The sequence below is a fragment of the Pipistrellus kuhlii genome, unplaced genomic scaffold, assembly GCF_014108245.1.
Source record: "Pipistrellus kuhlii isolate mPipKuh1 unplaced genomic scaffold, mPipKuh1.p scaffold_m20_p_1, whole genome shotgun sequence".
NCBI lineage: Eukaryota > Metazoa > Chordata > Mammalia > Chiroptera > Vespertilionidae > Pipistrellus > Pipistrellus kuhlii.
Genome location: NW_023425404.1, coordinates 150,010,822 through 150,029,063, shown reverse-complemented (window position 1 = coordinate 150,029,063; position 18,242 = coordinate 150,010,822). Strand labels below are relative to the sequence as shown.

General features: G+C 41.2%; 1 pseudogene; it reads right to left on the bottom strand.

The window, feature by feature from the left end:
* Positions 1–14,385: 14,385 nt before the first annotated feature.
* LOC118704603 lies at positions 14,386–15,462 on the bottom strand (annotated as a pseudogene).
* Between the last annotated feature and the right edge of the window lie 2,780 nt (positions 15,463–18,242).

The following is an 18,242-nucleotide window of genomic DNA, read 5'->3' as shown; positions in this document are numbered from 1 at the left end:
GAATGCCACCTACTTGTGCCAGGTACTATAATTTAGAGTGTTGGAAATATTTAAGTGAGATCTAATGAATACAATATATAAAAACTAGTGTATGAATTATGATTACTCAGAGTATGTAGTGTGGACAAATGATAACTATTCTAAGCATACAGAATTTAGTTGAGTGAGTGTCCATTTATTTATGTCCAGAAATCATTATGCTAAAATAGTCCCATCAGTTAGCTAAGTTGTAGAGGAAGTATAGAAAGCTGTTGACTGAGCATGTAAACCAAATTATTCTGGACCTGCCCCTGAAATAGGCTGCTCCAACAGGATGAGCACAGCTGAAATAGTTACATTGGAATAAGAGTTAGGACACCAAGGTCTCAACCTTAGCTTTGCCCGTAACTGACTCAATGCACCTGAGCAAGTTACTTAAATCTGTAACACCATTTCCCTACTCACTGCATGAAGACTGTTGAAATCAAAGAGAGGGAGACAGACGGAGGCCTCACAGGGTGATGTGCTTGTAGGCTAAGCCAAGTTCAGTAGCATATCTTTGCATAACAGAGTGCCCCATATGCCCAAAGTGATCAGCCCCAGAAGAACTCATGCCTATAAACCATTTTAAAAACAGACTGGTGAATAAACAGCAATGCCAACTTATTTATGTACACCGAGAAACACAACTGCCAAATGGACAGATACATTGGCTCCTCTTTTAGGAGCGTCTATATGGGAAATCAGAATTTGGAATCAGGAAAATATCGGGTCTAGTAATAATTAATGTCGTTTTTAAACATTCGTTTAAAATCTTGCTTGGCGTTGACTTGTATTGACATAACTTTCAAACACGTGGTATCTACAGAACGTGTGAAGTGCAATTAACAAGTTTTGCTTGAAAAAGTTTGTGTTTGGTTTGGTTTTTGTTGCAAAACTAGGGCTAAGAAGATGGCGGATGAAGAGCATATTCGGCACTGCATGCTTTACGAGTTCCAATTAGGAAGAAAAGCAAGTGAGGCTGCAAAAAACATCTGTAGTGCTCTTGGTCAAGATGCAGTTAGCGCCAGAAAATGCCAGCATTGGTTTGAGAAATTTCGCGAGGGAAATTTTTCGTTAGATGACAAGAGTGGTCGAGGCCGTGTGTCCAATTTTGATCAAGAAGCTCTTCAAGCTCTTTTGGTGCAAAATCCTCAAATTACCCAACAAGAGCTTGCGACAACTTTAAATTGTTCACAAAATACAATTTCCAATCAATTGCGTGCACTTGGCAAAGTCCAAAAGTTTGGAAAATGGGTTCCTCATGAGTTGACCGACAACAACCGTAATCAAAGAGTCACAATTTGCATTTCGCTCCTCTCTCGTCAAAACCGTTTGCCGTTTTTAGAGCAAATTGTTACCGGAGATGAACAATGGGTGCTGTATGTTAATTTGAAAAAGCGGCCTCAATGGTTGGACAAAAATGAGGCTCCGCAGCCCAAGCCAAAACCTGACTTGCATGCGAAAAAAGTGATGTTGTGTGTTTGGTGGAATTTTAAAGGAATTCTTCATTATGAACTTTTACCATCTAACCAAACCATTACAAGTGCAGTGTATAGTGCCCAATTGGAAAGGTTAGCCCAAGCTTTAAGAGAAAAAGAACCCAACCCGCGCTGATTAATCGGAAGGGCGTAATTCTTCACTACGATAACGCACGACTGCATACTGCAAGAATCACTGCTGAAAAACTGCGCCAGTTGGAATGGGAAGTTCTCCCTCAACCTGCATATTCTCCTGATATTACCCCTTCCGATTACCATTTGTTTTGTTCTTTGCAAAACTTTCTTCTTGGAAAAAAATTTAATAATGAAGAATGCCTCAAAAATGCATTGACCGAATTTTTTGCATCAAAATCACAAGAATTTTACAACAGAGGGATTAAAATGCTTCCTGAGTGTTGGGCACAAGTAGTAGAAAACAACAGCAACTATATTGTTGATTAAATTTTGTTGTATTGTTTAAATAAATTAGATTTAAAAAAGTATTAGAAAACGACATTAATTATTACTAGACCTAATAGAGCTCATGTGTCAAACACAAGGCCCGCGGGCCAAATCCGTCCCGCCAGGCCTTGCAATGTGGCCCGCACCGCGCTGTCATCACTGCACTCCGCTGCGTTTCCATCACAATGACAGTTTATGACTGTTCAGTAAACCATTCGGCCCGCGATTTAGGCTGGATTTTAGATTTTGGCCCCTTCTCTGATTGAGTTCGACACCCCTATAATAGTGAAGAGAGTTGAGATAATTCTAAGACCATGACATCAAGTTACAATAGCTTTATGCGCTAATTTACTTTAGAGGAAGCAGCATGGTGTAATGGGAATGGGATGGCAATGCGCAGGATCAAAACCCAGTCCTGCAGAGCTTTAGCTGTCTGATCTCTAACAAGTTATTTCATTTCTTAAGCTTAATTATGGAGATAACTGCCACTTTGCCTTTACTTATTGCATAGACTGTTACATAAAAATAGTTGTATTAGGAGGGGAATGGAAGGGGGTAAATGGGAGATACCTGTAAGCTTCAGTGTGTTGTCTGAGATTAATGATGAACATCATTAATAATAATTAATTAATCATTATTATTAAATATCAATAATTAATTATTATTAAGGTAAGACTGCATACATACTATTAACACAAGTTCCATAAGTGGCAGCTCTGCCACCACTAACTCTAAGGACAATGTTAGGACGAGGTCCTCTCCCTCCAAAGCAGGGCTCAGGACAGACGGACACTTTCTTCTCTGGGCTCCTGCTTTTCCAGGATGCAGACACCCTTCCTGGTAGGAAGTTTCTTTCTTCAGATGGCTCTCCCCAAAAATGAGTGAATACCTTTAACTGCACACATATGAAGACCTACCTTCCTCAGATTCTTCTCTATGGGTACTTTCCACTATGCATTGCTTTTCTCATTTTTTTGTGAAAGCATTTAATGACTACTCTCCTTAATTATTTTATTATTGTTAGTTTCATTCTCATACATCAACCTCATCCCCAAATTCTGGAAAAATCATATTATACCCCTGTCTAAGGATAGCTGAAATTGTCCTTTATTTATTTATTTATTTATTTATTTATTTATTTATTTATTTATTTTAATTCAAAGGGATGCCTTGAGAGGTGAAAAGAGTAAGTCTATGGATAGTTGTATTATTAGCTACCACTACTTGGGGTCTTCTTCAGGACTTTTACATTGGTTATGCACCTTCCTTTTTTTAATTTTGGAAATAATCGTAAGTTCACGTATGAGACATAGTAGAGAGAAATCCTGTATATCCTTCACTCTCTCTCCCCAATAGTAACATCTGTATAACCATAGCACAACATGAACAACCAAGATATTGACATTGATACATCATTTGATTTCATCAGTTTTCCATGCACTCCTTCCTGTGTGTATTTAGTTTTATACAAATTTTACCATGTGCACACATTTGTGTGATCACCAACAGTCGAGCACAGAACATACAAGTGTTCCTAGAAGGGGCGCAGAAGTTCCCGTGTGTTGTTATATGACCATACTACTTCCTTCCCCCAAACCCTCCTTCCTACCCTCTGACAGCCACTAATCCTTTCTCCACTTCTATAATTTTTATCATTTCACGAGTGTTATACGAATGGAATCACAGAGCACGTAACCTTCGGGATTGACTTTTTCCACTGAGCCTTCACCTGAGAATTCCTTGGAGATTCATGTAAGGCGTGTGCTCATCAGTGGTCTGGTGTCTTTTATTCTTTGGTAGTATTTCATGCTATGGATGTACCCAGTTTGTTTATTCACCGATGACAGCATACCTGGTTGCTTTAACTTTCTGTCTATTGCAAATAAAGAAGGTATGTAATGGAGATGTAAAGCACAGCTTAGGGGATGCAATAATCTGTATCATAACAGGCCTGTGATTGTGATGCCATCACAGTGTCAAGACCAACTACTGGGCTCACCAAGGGGTGCATTGATGGGTTTGGCGGGTGGCCACGGCGGGGGTGGGAGGTGGGGGATGGAAGGGCTGGAGATGGAGGAGGGGGGAAGGGACTCCTGGGTCCCATGGCCCGGCTGCAGCACACGGGACTTCTGGAGCATCGCAGGCTGCGGCAGCATCCTCCAGTGTGCGAGGCTTGCAGGGCGGCAGACATGGCCCTGATGGCAGGTTAGGCCTAGGGGACCCTACAGGTGCAGGTGGGTACTAGGGGTATCTGGAGGGACACTTTGTAAAGTATATGATTATCTAACCATTGTGCTGTACAACTGAAACTAATACAAAATAATATTGAAATAACTGTCTCACCAGCTGTGTCTGATTTGCCAATTCTGAGCGGATGTTCTCTAATTTAGTTGTTCCTTCTATCTGCTCTGGGACAAGGCGCAGGGCATGTCTGCCTATTTGGCCACCATTATTCCAAACTTATATCATCTTTGGAGATATGTCTACTCATGTCTTCTGCATATTTTAAAATTGGGTTGTTTTTTGTTGTAGGAGTAGGAGTTCTTTATATATTCTGAATATAAATCCCTTATCACATTCATGATATACAAAATTTTCTCCCTTTAGGTGAGTTGCCTTTTTATTCTGCTGAGTGTGTCCTATGATGCATAAAAATTTTAATGAAAGCCAATTTATCTATTTTTTTTTGTTTCTCATGTTTTTGGTGTTCTACCCAAAAATATCACTGCCAAATCCAATGGCATGAGACTTACAGTTTTTACTCCTCCCATTTAGGTCTTTGATCCATTTTGAGTTAATTTAAAAAATATATATATATTTTATTGATTTTTTACAGAGAGGAAGATAGAGACCTAGAAATGTCAATGAGAGAGAAACATCAGCCAGCTGCCTCTTGCACCCCCCCCCCACCGGGGATGTGCCCGCAACCAAGGTACATGCCCTTGATAGGAATCGAACCCAGGACCTTTCAGTCCGTAGACCGATGCTCTACCACTGAGCCAAAAACAGTTTTGGCTTGAGTTAAATTTTTTATATAGTACAAAGTAGCTTTTCTGGCATGTTAATTTGCAGAACCATTTGTTTAAAAGACTATCTTTACCCCATTGAATGATCTTGGCACTTAACAGGTTCTTTTGCAGAGCAAAAGCTTTTTAATTTTGATAAGATGCAACTTACCATTTTTTCTTTCATAAATTGTGTGTGTGTTTTCTTATGTCAAGCCTAAGATAGTCTTTGCCTCGACCTTGATCTTGAAGGTTTTCTCCTATAGTCTTTCTAAAAGAATTACAGCATTACATTTTACATTTGAATTTATGATCTGGTTATGTCTTTTTAAACTATAGGTCTCTATTATCTTTTTGAATTGGGTTAGACCTAGACAATGTAAAACTCATTTTCACAAGGATCAGGAAATATGTGACACCAAGTCAATCTTCTGTAGTAGTAAAGAAATATTCTTATAATGAAGAATAGATGCTTTAGCCATAATATATCCTAGCATGCCAGGTTCTTTTGGCATCTGACCATTATGAGCCTAAGAACAGAACAGTGAGTGAGTGAGTGTGTGTGTGTGTGTGTGTGTGTGTGTGTGTGTGTGTGTGTGTAGATGGGGAGAAGAGCTCCCTTCCCTACCTTCTCCTCCCACCTACCTAAGAGTTATCATGAAGACCAGAAGATCCAAGTAAAAACTTCTTTCAGGGCCAGTTTCTGGTTTGTTAACCTGCCAATGCCCCATCTGACATAAATTGGTCTTTTTAACTTCTTTCTCCTTCCCTAGCAGGATTGGGTTAACCAAATAAGGGGACTCTGTTACATATACTTTTTTTTTGTCTAAAACAATCTACATATCCTTCTTTTGCCCACACTCATCTGATAATGTGACCGAGGAACCCGCAGTAGAGAAATGACCCTGATGGAGGGGTCAGGATGCCCGTTTGATTAGGTTTGGTTTCATAAGACTCTGAGTTGTCTGGCTTGACAAGTTGAGATATTTGCTTGGAGTACCTCTGCAAGGAACAAACTAATAGATCTATTTATTTAACTCTCTTCACTGCCTCCGTGTTATCTGAGAATTAAAACTTGAAACTGAGAAATGGTTCCTTCTCCTCCATCCTTCCAGGCACCATTAAAATAAAATTCCAGTCACATTAGAAAGTGTCACCCTCGCTGAAACTGGTTTGGCTCAATGGATAGAGTGTCGGCTTGGAGACTGAAAGGTCCCAGGTTCGATTCCCGTCAAGGGCATGTACCTTGGTTGTGAGCATATCCCCAGTAGGGGGTGTGCTGGAGGCAACTGATCGATGACTCTCTCTCATCAATGTTTCTAATTCTCTATCTCTCTCCCTTCCTCTCTGTACAAAATCAATAAAATATATTTTAAAAAAAAGAAAAGAAAAGAAAGTGTCACCCAAACTTTACCTACGTTTCCCAGCAAGAACAAGTCCCACTCTTTCCCTGAGCAACATCAGCACGGTACCTACCGGCTAACAGCACATCTTCCCTTCCTTTTGTAAGGAAAGACGGGCAGAAGGGAAAAACACGCCACACTTTTAGGATAGTTTTATCTTTTCATTCTGAGTTATACTTCTGTGTAATACTTATTCCACTGATGTTAATCTCCCAATAATATCTCACGGTAAAATACTTCAGATAATTGTTCCCGCATCCCAAATGGCAGGCTACATCTGGAACAATGTCACCTAATGGGTTCCTGACAAAAGGAGGACAAGAGCCAGATTTGCAAAAACCTTCTTGAAAGGATTCTGGCATGTAGATGCAGTTTGGAAGACTCTCCTCCAAATGGTATCATTTATGCAAATGATTTCCAAAGCTGCTCCCCAGATGGTCAAATCCTCCCAGAGAGCCAACACTGCTAACTCCTTGTATATTCCTATTGTGCATTCTTTTAGTCCAATAGATATCAAAGTTCGAGTGATTTCACTCTCTGACACCCAATCTGTCAGGAGTGTGACTGCACAGCGTGAACTCTTCAGCACAGAGGCAGAGGCTGAAAATGCCAGTCTGCTCCCTGCTCCCTCTGTGACTGCACCCTCGAGGCTCTCCTTCTTCTTCGGAGACAAAATGAACTGTATCAGAGGCTTGTGGTGGATCCCTCCTCTGACAGTTTGCTCCCCTGGGAGTCTTCTAGCTGCAAAAGCCCAAGGGAATACCTGGCCATTTAAAACTTACAATCTCGCCAAAACCGGTTTGGCTCAGTGGATAGAACATTGGCCTACGAACTAAAGGGTCCCAGGTTCGATTCCGGTCAAGGGCATGTACCTTAGTTGCGGGCACATCCCCAGTGGGGGATGTGCAAGAGGCAGCTGATCGATGATTCTCTCTCATCGATGTTTCTAACTCTATCTCTCTCTCATCGATGTTTCTAACTCTATCCCTCTCTCTTCCACTCTGTAAAAAATGTCAATAAAATATATTTAAAAAAAATAAAATAAAACTTACAATCTCATGGAAGCAAAAAAGTATTACTACAAGCCCACATTAGCTCAACACCTCAGACTCCAGTTACTGTAATTGATTTGAAAAAGCGGTTCATGATATAGTTCAGGTCATATTATTATTCCTAATTTTATCACCAGCTTACAAACAAATGGTTCTTACAGTATAAGCTAACAAAGCTACTGAAGTCAAAGGATAACAGCATACTGTTACCAATGATAATCCTTAAAGACAAACTTTCTATTCTGTCAGGTAATGATAAAACTCCAATTTATGAATGGGAAAGTAAAGCCTATTGATCATCTTCATGTACAGCTTTCAAACTTTATTAGTGAAAAACCACTTATAATAATAACTGAAACGCCACAAAAGTTAAGAATATTTTCTGAGGCTGGAAAGAATTTGCTTGCTGGGAATTAGGAGTTTGTACTCCCTCAGGTGATGGTGAGAGGCGGCAACTGTTCACTGACTCTGGAGCCAGATGACCAGGGCTTGAATGCCAGCTCTGCCACTCATTAGTTACCTGGGTTAAGTCCTCTCTGTGCCTCAGTTTCCTCATCAGTAAATTGAAAAAAATAACAGTACCTACCTCATAGGATTTTTAGGAGGTTAATAATACATTGACAGGGCTGATAGTACCTAGCATTTGGCGCCTTTGCAATAAATGTTAACTATATACCCCTGCAAGGGATGTTTGGGGTCTTCATTTTGTAACTTGTAAGAAAATGAGCTCTCTACCACAGCACTTTTTTATTCTGTTGGCAGAGCCAGCTGGAATAGAGCAGGAAAGATTAATGAGTCACGCACTCATGGTTAGGATTGTCACAGTGTCTGTAAACAACTTTCTGGGAATCTTTATTTATTTTCCATGTGTGTCATGGGCAAATAAGTGTGAAGGGCTCATATTATTTTGTAATTCATTTACAATTATAAGTAGTAATGAGAGGACTATGTGTTTTGTTCCTAAAATGTTAATAGGTTCTCAGCTACAAAACAAGAGATCTGCAATCCAACCAGCTCATTATGCTGGCAGTTAAGATTTTGCTTTCATTGAACCCCAAGTTTGGGAAGCATGATAATGAATTACCTGGTGTCACCCTAAGCCTATATGACCTCCTCTAACCAGACAGGTAGAAATAATATTATTTAATCTATGAAGTAAATTTTGCTCCAAAATAATTTTCATGAACACTGGCAAGAAACAATAAATTAATAAAGGATTTCTGTAAAATTATTACCATTTCCAAAAGAATATGATGGTATCTAAGTAGAACCAATGGTGACTGGGTTTTCCCCAATGCTTCCTTTAAAAAAAAAAAATATATATGTATATTTTATTGATTTTTTTACAGAGAGGAAGAGAGAGGGATAGAGAGTTAGAAACATCGATGAGAGAGAATCATCGATCAGCTGCCTCCTGCACAGCCCCCACTGGGGATGTGCCCACAACCAAGGTACATGCCTTTGACCAGAATCAATCCTGGGACCCTTCAGTCCCCAGGTCGACGCTCTATCCACTGAGCCAAACTGGTTTCAACCCCAATGCTTCCTTTTCTAAAAAATATATTTTTATTGATTTTAAAGAGGAAGGGAGAGGGAGGGAGAGATAGGAACATCAATGATGAGAATCATTAATTGGCTGCCTCCTGCTTGCCCCCCCCCCCCCCCCCCCCCCCCCCCGTGGATCGGGCCTGCAAGTTAGGCATATGCCTAACTGGGAATTGAACTAGTGACCTCTTGGTTCCTGGGTCAACGCTCAACTGCTGAGCTACACCTGGCAGGCTCCCCAATGCTTTCTTGATTTATAAAATCACCTTCATTCAATTGACAGATGATTTGGAGGGATACTTTCAAACTAGTGGCCCAAAGGATTATTTTGGAATACACTGTCCTCACACCATTCCTGGAGTAATCCCAGAAGGAATTCCCTTCTACCAGTACTTGAATTTTATAACCATCTTCTTAGAATTTCTATGCCAATGCCGAAACCAGTTTGGCTCAGTGGCTAGAGCGTCGGTCTGTGGACTGAAGGGTCCCAGGTTCGATTCCAGTCAAGGGCATGTACCTTGGTTGTGGACACATCCCCAGTACGGGGTGTGCAGGAGGCCTCTGGTCAATGTTTCTAACTCTCTATTCTTTTCTCTTCCTCTCTGTAAAAAATCAATAAAATATATTAAAAAAAAAAGAATTTCTATGCCAAGATCCTCCTCAGAATCTATTTATATCTTCAATAATATTTTAAAAAATTCCCATAATGCAGACTGGTGCAGCCACTGTGGAAAACAGTGTGGCATTTCCTCAGAAAATTAAAAATGGAACTCCCATTTGACCCAGTAATACCACTTCTAGGAATATATCCCAAGAAAAGAGAAACATGAATCAGAAAGGACATATGCAACCTATGTTTATAGCAGCACAATTTACAATAGCTAAGCTTTGAAAACAACCTAAATGCCCATCATCAGATGAGTGGATTAAAAAACTATGGTACATCTACACAATGGATACTTTTACTACCCTCGGTAAAAAAGAAGGGATTCTTACCATTTTCAACAGCATGGATGGACATGGAAATCATTATGCTAAGTGAAATAAGCCAGTCAGTGAAAGAAAAATACCACATGATCTCACTCATTTATGGATAATAAAAAACATAAACTGATGAACAAAAATAGATGCAGAGGCAGAGAAGCATGGAACAGACTGTCAAACTACAGCGGGAAGGCTGGAGAGGGTTGGAGGGGAGAAGTAAGAGATCAACCGAAGGACTTGTATGCATCCATATGAGCATAACCAATGGACGCAAGACATGGGAGGGGGGTGAGGGCATATGCGGGGGCGGGGGGAGTAGGAGAGGCTTGGGGAGATCAATTGGGGGGAAAAGGAGACAAATATATTACTATTTGTAATACTTTAAACAATAATAAAAAAAATATTCCCCTATGTGGCAAATATAATTGCCAATCCAACAGACATTTTTTCCTCTTCTTAGCTAACAGAAACTAGTTTTATTCAGGACAGCTATGTTTTTAGCCCCAGGGTATATGTCATAGCTGGTCTAAGATAGTCATAACTATCTCATTTTCCTTTGTTGAGACTCTTTCCAGACTCCTTTGCACCTGGCCTATGATTTGCAAGGGGAAATCTTTTGAGTAGCTCTGATTATGAAAAACCTATTTTCTTCCCACTCTCCTCCTTTCCTATTTGGGATGCTGCTGCCAGATAAAGAGCTTCACAAATAAAAAAAAGCTAAAGGAGTTCATTACCGTCAAACCAGAATTATATGAATTGCTGAAGGGGGTTCTTTAGGAAGAGGAAGAAGATAAAGATAAAGAGATAAAAATTATGAACAACAAATACATAACTATCAACAAGTGATATTAAAAACCAAGGGAATTAAAAACCTGATTAACAATATTAACTGGTGAATATAATAGAAATAGAGGTATGGAAGGGGAGTGGACTGACGATTCTCGGGGAAAAGGGGAGTGGGGGTGTGTGGGAAGAGACTGAACATAAACTGTGCACCTATGGATGAGGACAATGCAGGGTGGGGAAAGGGCAGAGGGTGGGGTAGGAACCTGGTGGAGGGGATGCTGCTGTGAAAATATTGTACCTACTATTATGACAGCTATCATATAACCATAAGACAGCAAACATAAGGACCCAAAGCCAACATACTGAGAATGGCAGAGGAGGAGGAAAGAGCTGACTCCCTTGGGATGAAGTGTGTTTCATGTGTTGGAAAGAGGGTGTTCACTAACTCTTGGTAGCCAGAAGGACTGACTGTGGCAAGACTGACCGGTCTATGAAAATCCATTCTCCATTCTTCCATTGTGTTAGAAGTCTGATAGTTAGCTTGGCTGGCAGAGCTCAATGGTTGAGCATCTACCTATGAACCAGGAGGTTGCTGGTTTGATTTCTGGTCAGGGCACATGCTTGGTTGTGGGCTCAATCCCCAGTAGGTGGCGTGCAGAGGCAGCTGACCAATGATTCTCTCTCATCATTGATGTTTCTATCTTTCTCCCCCTCTTCCTTCATCTCTGAAATCAATTAAAAAATATTTTTAAAAAGAAAGAAGTACCGTATTTTCCGGCATATAAGATGACCCCCTAATTTTACAGTTAAAACATAGGTTTAGGCCTATATTCGCTGTATAAGATTACCCCCCACTTATGAGGCAACACCAGTTCTTTTTTTAATAGACCACCTCTCTGACTCTGGCCAATCTGAGCAGGCTTTTTACTAGAACACAGTGTAGCTTCGGGTACAGAGCATGTATAATTTGCATGCATAAAAAGCCTGCTTGGATTGGCTGAGTTAGAGAGGCGGTCTATTAAAAAAAGAACTGGTGTTGCCTCGGAAGTGGGGGGTAGTCTTATACAGCGAATATAGGCCTAAACCTATGTCTTAACTGTAAAATTAGGGGGTCGTCTTATACACCGGAAAATACGGTATAATAGAGATTTGGTTGCCCAGCCTCCTCTGCACTGTGAAGTAGCCATAAGTTCCTGCCAGTGGAATGTGAGCTGAAGAGACATGTGCCACTGGTCTGGTACACACACCTCTCAAACACAAAGTTCCTATGGGCTGAAACGTCAGTGACCAGAAGGAAGAAGCTGTACTGAGCACGGGCTGGCTGTCAGGAACCCCTCCTCCTCCACTAACATGGGTCCCCCACCTGGATGCTCCATGAGGGAGAAAATAAACTGCATCTTTAAGCCACATAGTTGCTTAAATGTTTACTCTAGATAATAGATTCAGATACTCTATTAGCTACAGCCCAAACATCTGATCTGACACTTCACATTAGTCCCTATAAAAATGCAAAGTTGCTGTTCATGAGCTACTTGAGAGGTAAAAGGATTTAAAAAAAAGTCAATTACAGTTGACATTTAATAGTATTTTATGACAGTTTCAGGTGTACAGCGTAGTGGTTAGACATTTATATAATTTATGAAGTGATCCCCACCTCCTACCCCCAGAAGTCTAGAAACACCTGGCACCATACGCAGTTACTACAATACTACGGACTACATTCCCTATGCTGCCCTTTACTATTTTGTAAATACCAACTTGTACTTCTTAATCCCTTCACCTTTTCCACCCAGGCGCCAAACCCTCTCCCATCTGGCAACCACCAGTCTATTCTCTGAATTTATAGGTGACAATAATTTACAGAATCAGATAATACCCAAAAGTGCCAAGTGATGTGGAGGTTTTTCCAAGTGCGTGGAAGTATTAAGGCCAGGAAATGGTTTCCTCACTTAGCAGCAACCAATCTTTGACATATGAAATTTCTACATATAATTTTTACAAAGGTTTTATAACTATACACACAGCTTTCCCCTAAGGAGCTAGTTGTATTTTTACAGATCTGAAATCAAACGAATACTCATAGCAATCTCCCCTCCCCCCAAACACACACACACATACACACGCGCGCACACACACACACACACACACACACACACACAACTCACACCATCCTGGGAGGTATATAAAAGCTGGGTAGTGGACTGAATTTATTTTATAGATGACAACGACATCATTATTCCCAACATGCCTGATTCAGCAGTTCTAAAGAAAAGAATCTTTTCTAGACCCTTTGGTATATGCAATTATTTCATGTGATTTCCTATCCCAAAGGTAAGAAACAAATACATAAAAAACCTATAAAGCAGTCAGACCAGGAGCTCACCGAAAATGAAACCCTTGTGCCTGGAAGTCCCTTGTCCTCAGCTTTGAAAACACACCCCCAGAGTCCTTTTTTGGCCCACAGTCCCAGCATTAAGTGCCAAAACAAACAGTGACTCATCATGATGCTGGCTGTCTCTTGCTAGACTCTGACACCAACACCTCCAGCCTGGTTCCATGAAGAGAAACAACCAAACCTGAAACCAACTAGAACAAACAAGAAATCCCCAACTGACAGATAAATCTACTAAGTTCAAAAGATGGGGATCTGAGAAGGAAATTCAGGTAGAGTCCTATGTGGCTATGAAATGCCAGGCTAATGCACATCACACACCACACACTGAACTTAGATCTCCTCATCCAACAAACTGGCAGCTGCTCAGTGGATGTGTGATAGCAGAGGTGATGGCCAAAACAGTAATATTTTTCACTCTGTTATCGTGGATTCACGAGCACAAGTCCTGAATTCAGAGTCTCTGGTTTCAAATCCAGGCTCTGCCACTTAGTTGCTGGACACTGTTGTGCAAATTGCTTAAACTCTCCAAGCCTTAGTTTTCTCATCTATAACTCAGAGATGATCACAGTATGTACTTCATAAGGCTTCCATGATGATTAAGTGAGTTAACACAAAAGGCTCTTTGATAAGCATATGGCAGTGGTTCTCAGCCTTTCTAATGCCGTGACCCTTTAATACAGTTCCTCGTGTTGTGGTGACCCCCAACCATAAAATTATTTTCGTTGCTACTTCATAACTGTAATTTTGCTACTGCTATGGATCTTAATGTAAATATCTGTGTTTTCCGATGGTCTTAGGTGATTCTTAACCTGTGGGTCGGAAAACACAGATATTTACATTACGATTCATTAACAGTAGCAAAATTACAGTTATGAAGGGGGGTCACCACAACATGAGGAACTGTATTAAAGGGTCGCGGCATTAGAAAGGTTGAGAACCACTGGCATATGGCATGTGCTGAATAACTGCATGCCTATTATCATTCATTGTCTTTATAGTTTCAGATATACACTAATCAGTGTAAATCCCAACACAACACACCGACATGATTTTATACACTGGGAGGGGAAATATTTTCTGAGTAAGTGGAAAATTTGGCAGACAGCTTCTGGAAGACCTTCATTTTAAGGAGCTTTATTTTATTTCTTTCTTAAATATTTTTATTGATATTTAGAGACAGAGGGAGAAAAACATCGATGCAAAAGTGAAGCATCTGTCGGCTGCCTCCTGCACACCCCTTTCCGGGAATCAAACCAGCAATCTTCTGACACCCAACTGAGCCACACCAGCCAGAGCCGACACAGCTTTACAGTAAACATTTCATTTAAAAATCCGGATCTTCTTTTTCAGTTGGCTGTAAACTACATTCACTGAGTGGAAGTTGGATTGATCATTGGGAACCAATTTGTTCCAAGGTTCTGGGTTAGTTTTTCTGTCCTAGCAAACATCTGGATTGAATAAGGCCAGGCACAAGATACCAGCATACAGCGCTGTCCCAGAACCTTGGGCTCCGAGAAATACAATAAGGGGATGGAGCGTGGATGCCTCCTGGCCTGACCGAGGATCTGGCGGAGCATGGTTGTGGCAGAGGGCTCTGGGCTGGGGGCAGAGAAAATCAAAACTGCAAGGCCCGGAAGCAGGCAGTCTGTGCAGCGAGCATAAACGGCTGTCTTCCTGTCACTGATGCCCATCCCGTTTGTGGGCCCGAAAAAGACTGCAGATTTATTCTAGCTTATGGTGACTGCTTAGGGATTCAGTGAGGAACCTGGGTAGGATCTTGTACAAAGACCCTCTGGTCTCTTAGACATTATGCTCATGACTTCTTTGGAAGGACAAATGAAACACAGGAAATATTCCAGGCCAGAGGTTGCTTTGTGCTGGAGAAGATCGTATGTCACTGAATCCTCCCCATGTCTAGAAGAATTAATCACCACCTCAGAACCCGAACTCCCCCCAACACTCAGAACCATCACAATGCCGAAGTGAAAGCCACCGAAATCGGGGACTCATAATTGTAGTTCACAGCCTTCCACACAGTTGGTGAAAGGTGACCTAAGGCAGTTCCTCATTTCCTACAGTTCCCTACAAACTCCCACCTGGAACAGACCTACTATCTGTCCATCTTCTCTATCTTCCTCCATCCTTCATCCCCACAGATGATGTCACTAGGTGTTCACTGTAGGCACTCAGAAGGCTACAGGATATAAATAAGGATGTGCCTGCACAATTGGGAACAAAATTAGGAAAATCAGTAAAGGTGGCTCTAGTTAAGCAGTAGCATCATGTAATGCAGCTGAACAACGGCCAGGTCTGCCGCTAAGAGGGCTGGCACGTGTCGCAAGTCTCAGCAGAGACGGGCACGTAACTGGACTCCTACACAGCCCAGTGTGCTGGCCCCCACTGTGCCCAAAGGTGGCTCTCCAAAGGCTGCAGGGACCAAGGATGCATTGAGTCTGTTCCTGGATTATCTCTTCCGGACACTGCCATCCCCATCCATGCTCTGAACACACTTCTCTTCCAGAGGAGTTCTCTGACTGGGACTTGTGAGCTAGCCTGGTGTGGCCTGTTCTTGCTATCTCACCAAAATCCACAACTGACCAAGGCCAAACAATGCAGAGAGATCACAATGTTAGGGATCCTTGAACTGGCTGACGCAATGGGAGTAAGCTCCAGTGAAACATCACAGAACACATTCCGGAAATCAGCTACGGGTCAGTAGTATCCTCGATTTTATTTCCTGATGAGTCCAATGACAGATTTACAAAGATAGAGAGATGCTTCTAGGTTTCTTTGAGGCACACACACACACACACACACAAAAAAAAAGTTTGGCACCTTAATAAGTGAAATGAAAATGTGTACTGTTCTGAGAGGCATCAGATAGACAATTGTATGACCCTGAGAAAAATACATAATGTTCAAAGAATGAAAAGAAAGAGTGGGTTACCTACTTTATCAAAACACAGCTAAAACATAACCATAATTCAAAATTAGGTTGCAGAAGATAAAGTTATCTCAGAAGTACCATTTTCTCCTTTGATTTAAACACACACACACACACACACACACACACACACACACACACAGAGAAAAACTAAAATCTATTTTTTTCCTCCTCCAAAGACATTCATTTAGGTACACACCGTACATTTCTAAAAAAGAGAAGTGTGTCCAGGGAGCTCTGCATTTCACTCTTTTGCTGTGAATGAATAGGCCATTTCTTTTAAATTGCACACAAGTTACTTACAGCTTTCTCTAGTGTTCCAGAAAAATATCCAAGTAATTGTCTTCATTATTATGTTTTTCCTTATTTATATACCCACTAAAAAACTGTACTTACATTCACTCAACAAGTATGGACCAAGTGCCTTCCCTGGTCAGGTACTGTACTGGGTAGTGGGGAAGGTACAGTTATAAAGAGACAAGGATTCTGGCCTTAGGTGTCTGAGGAGGAGAGTGACACAATGAAATAATTACCAATGCCAATGTAATAACCTTCACAATACAAACAAGCTCTCTCCAGGCCGAAGCAATGCATGCATAACCCCTCCCAGGGAAGCTGAGCAGAGATTTCTAGAGGAGGTGGCATTTAACATGCTCCTAAAGGAATTTACCAGCCAGACAAAGGCAAAGGGGCATTCTGGGCAGAGGGACAGCCTGAACAAAGCCATGGAAGCATGATTGGATGGTGAACCTATTTACCAGTGGAGAGGATTTCAGTGTGGCAGGGGTATTGGCGAGGGGAGGGGGAGGAGGGAAGGAAGCCAGGCAATGTCCCTGGAGACACTTGTATCCTGAACCAAAGAATAGGGACATCCTAAAACAGATGAACTCAAGAAATATTATGGAGGTGCAAGATGAAAACAGAAAGAATTCTTGATACATTTAATTCTTAAAAACAGTTGAGGTGGGGCTCGCAGTACACACCTATCAGTCAATAGAACCCCTTCCATTTACTTGGATGAGGAAATTTTTGTATTTGGAGTAATGTCAGTTTGGGTTTGGTAATGGAGAAAAAATGATTGCATTGATAGGATGCATGGATTTTGTTTTAAAAGAGGGGTATGTCAATGAACATACATTCTGGCGATCCAATCAATACTGAAATTGGGTCATAAAACCAGAAGAGACTGTATTATTTCCAAATTTTACGTCAGTTATTTTTCTTCAGTTAAAGTGGCCACAAACCAGAAAACTCCATTAAAGATGGAGAGAGAAAATGAGACTGAAGATTTACAGGAGACAGATTCATGAAAACCCAATGATAATCAGGATAAAGAAAGAGATTAGAAGGGCTCTTTAATGAGAGGATAACATTCTATTCTTGGTTCTTAATTGTTTAACAAACATAAAGAGATATTCATCCAGTCCTTTTTCTCGGGCAGTAAAATGCTTAACAGCTTCTGATTATGGTTACAAAGCGGCTGTGGGTGGACATCCATCTGTCTTTTCATGGCCCCATAAAAGAAGCCCTTAAACTCTGCTACAAGAAAGCCATACGTCCACCTTAACCTCATCCCATTCCTTCCTGCTGGGACCTGAGTGGGTCAGGTAGCTGGGGCTCCAGCCATGGCACCTGGGCTTTAAAACCATCTTTGCTGCGGGTCCAGTAGAGCAGGCAGTGGAAAAAAGCTGCAGAGCCCATTTCTTAGACAAACGAAAGAACTTAAAAAAAAATTAAGGTATTACATATGTGTCCTTATACACCCATTAACCCCTCCTCAAAGTCCCCCCCCCCCCCCACTCATGCCCTCACTCCCTTGTTGTCTGTGTCCATTGGGGAGGCTTTTACAGGAAAGTGCAGGAATGCACTTGGAGTTGGGGCTGAGAAGACATGGGAACTACGTTTTAATCCAAAGAAAGCATAAAAACAAGCAGAGCAAAGTTCTTCCGGCAATCAAAGCTGGATCCTATATGACAAATTGACCTGCTACTTATTTGGAGGGCAAGGGATTATTGAGCCTTAGAAATCAATCTGTCTGGAGAGTATTTCCTAGGGAAACAACAATACCAGTAACAACAATAACGATGATGAGCTATTGGCAGCAGTTAATATGCTATGTGCCTAATAGTCTGCCAAGTACTTTACATGAATTCTCTTATTAAGTCCT